Source organism: Aethalodelphis obliquidens, unplaced genomic scaffold, assembly GCF_003676395.1.
Source record: "Aethalodelphis obliquidens isolate GAN/ISIS:26980383/991018 unplaced genomic scaffold, ASM367639v1 scaffold49, whole genome shotgun sequence".
Classification (NCBI taxonomy): domain Eukaryota; kingdom Metazoa; phylum Chordata; class Mammalia; order Artiodactyla; family Delphinidae; genus Aethalodelphis; species Aethalodelphis obliquidens.
The window spans coordinates 6,373,661-6,376,607 of record NW_020837993.1 but is presented as its reverse complement, the minus strand read 5'-3'; the positions used below and the strand labels follow the sequence as shown (position 1 = coordinate 6,376,607).

General features: G+C 49.5%; 1 pseudogene; it reads right to left on the bottom strand.

Annotated features, from left to right (window-relative positions):
* Positions 1-371: 371 nt before the first annotated feature.
* LOC113607642 (C-terminal-binding protein 2 pseudogene) lies at positions 372-2,328 on the bottom strand (annotated as a pseudogene).
* Between the last annotated feature and the right edge of the window lie 619 nt (positions 2,329-2,947).

Below are 2,947 nucleotides of genomic sequence, written 5' to 3'. Positions count from 1 at the left end.
AGGAAATGCAACATTATTCTTCTTGAACCCTTTCAGTTCAAGACTTTCCACTCAATAAAATAGCTGAGGATCTGAAACTGAGAAAATATATTTGAGTACAAACAGCTTGTGAAACTTAATACTTTTTTTTTTTCTTTTTGCATCATCAGAGGGTTTTTACTGAACTCACAACCAACTTGCCCGCTCAGTATGCAGTTCAGATGGGAGAGACTTCTCTGTACAGGAGCCTGTACTGTCTTCAATCCTATGCTCGCGGTTGTCTAACACAGGCAAACAGTTTTCTCCCCATTTTGTAGTAATTTAATCTTCCTATTAGCAAAAGAGGTAACCAGCCCCCGTGGACCGAAGGGACTAGAGTCATAGGATGGGGATTTCCTCTTAATATTTTTTATTTTGATGTTTGGAACTCCTGATGCAACATTCTAGAGCAAGGTGTTCAGGACCTGCTGTGTCCAAGGGACTGATAAAGGAAAAAGATCTATTTATTCTTTGTGATTTGATGCACAGATGAAAAACTTAACACACAATAACAGAAGTTGGTCGTTAATAAATCACGTCCTAGTCTTTTTCAGCGCTTCCACAACCAGACGACATCTTCAGTTTTCCCACGTCTCGGCTTCGAGCTCCTTTGTAGTTTTAACACTGCAACGTCAATGATGCGTATGTCCAGAATCAGTTAAAAAGACTGTCAGATTCCTTTTCTCTTAGTTCATCTATTTTTCACTGTCTCTTGGTCCCAGGTGTATCTGAATGGTTACCTTCCGTCACTCTCTGCTATTGCTCGTTGGGGTGCTCTCGACTGTCCCCGTGTTTTGTGGGCTGGTTGGGAGAGGGAGCTTGGGAAGGGTGTGCCACTGTATGTGGCACCATTGAGCTCTGGATGAATTGCTTGCTGATCTATTACTGACCAGGGAGCTGTTGTGACAAAGAATTCCTTGTTCACACAGTTTCTTAAGCTCTCTGGGATGCGACCTGTGATGGCCCGGCGGATCTCGGTGGCGGCCGCCTCCCTCATCTCCAGGGAGGCTTGCTCACTGTACCAGGCCGTGTGGGGTGTACAAATGAGATTCGGTGCGTCCTTCAGGGGACCCTGAGCAAAGCTGAAAGGCTCCGATTCGTGCACGTCGAGGGCCGCCCCTCGTATCCTGCCTTCCTTGAGGGCTTGGGCTAAGGCTTTCTCATCCACCAGTCCGCCGCGGGCCGCGTTCACTAGGAATGCTCCTTGCCTCATCTGCTTTATAGTAAAGTCATTGATGAGGTGGTGGTTATGTTCGTTGAGATTACAGTGCAAGGAGACGCAGTCGCTCTGATACAGTAAGTCCTGCAGGGTGTAGACCCTCTGCACGCCCAGGGACCGCTCTATCCCATCCTGCAAGTAGGGGTCATAAAATATGACGCTGAATCCAAAGGCCTTGGCTCGAACGGCAACCGCCTGCCCCGTGCGACCGAAGCCAATGAGGCCCAGCGTCTCCCCGCGGATGCGGGCTGCCCCCGAGGCAACCTCCCGGATCTGCTCGACGCTCTGCACCCGCGTGCCTTCCCGCAGCGCCTGGTACAGCCACGTGTTCCGCCGGTACAGGTTCAGAATGTGACAGATGGTGGAGTCGGCCGTCTCTTCCACTGCCGCGGACGGGATGTTGCATACGGCGATCCCGAGCTCGCCTGCAGCCTTGATGTCGACGTTGTCGTAGCCGCTGCCTATCCGCACGATCACTCTCAGGGCCTTGAACTTCTCCAGGTCCTCCCTGGTGAGGGTGATGGTGTGGTACATCATGGCGCCGACAGCCTCATTTAAAACCTTCTCGTGGATCTCCTGAGTGGACTGTGCGTCACAGAAGGCCACGGTGGCCAGGTCCTTCAGGATGGGCATCTCCACGGTGCAGTCTCTGCCGTCGAGCAGCGCCACCAGGGGCCGCGGGTGCAGGGGGCCGTTCATGATCTGGGGGCGGATACCTTCACAAATTCTGTCCAATCGCTGTCGCTTGACTTTGTGCTTATCCACAAGGGCCATTCTTTATCGAACTTTGCACCTCTCTGATTCAAAAGGCAAAGCGGTCCTCTAAGAACTTAGGGGCCCTCGCAGGAGTCTGCGGGCATTACGCCACTACGCGCCCAATATAAATGTGTCCGCAAACTCTATAGTTCACACGATGGGCTCTCCGTCTTTTTAAGAGAATCCAGCTTCATCGGTTCAAAACCATTTAAGGCGATGAAACCCTCGTCCCGGGCCGCCGGCGTCCACGGCGAAGGGCGCCCACCCGGGAGGCGGCGGCAGCAGCGGCGGCGGCTCCCGCCCCTCCCACCCCACCCGGCGGCGGTGGCGGCGGTGTCGGCGGCTGTGCGGCCCCCCCTCAGCGCGGCATGGCTCCCGGCTCCGTTGACACAGGTTGCTTTAAGACACTTGAGTAGATAAGTATGAAAGTAAGGGCCGAAACTTGTGTTTAATCTGGTTTCATAAAATCTGGTTAACTGTTTTATGTATAGTACATATAGTGTATGTTTTAATCCCAGACTCCTGATTTATCCCTCCCCCCTCCACCTTTCCCCTTTGGTAACCACAATTTTGTTTTTGAAGTCTGTGAGTCTGTTTCTGTTTTGTAAGTAAGTTCATTTGTATAATATTTTTTTTTAGATTCCACATATAAGTGATATCATATGATATTTGTCCTTCTCCGTCAGGAAGGCCCTGCTATATAACATGGGGAAATCTACTCAATATTTTGTAATAACCTATATGGGAAAAGAATCTGCAAAAGAATGGATATATGTATATGTATAACTGACTCACTTTGCTGTATACCTGTAACTAACACAACACTGTAAATCAACTATACTCCAATATAAAATAAAGATTAAATTTAAAAAGATCTGGTTAACTGAACATGGTAGAATGGCTCATCTGGTGCCATGAGAGGCTAATAAAATGAGAACATAGTACAAATGAGAA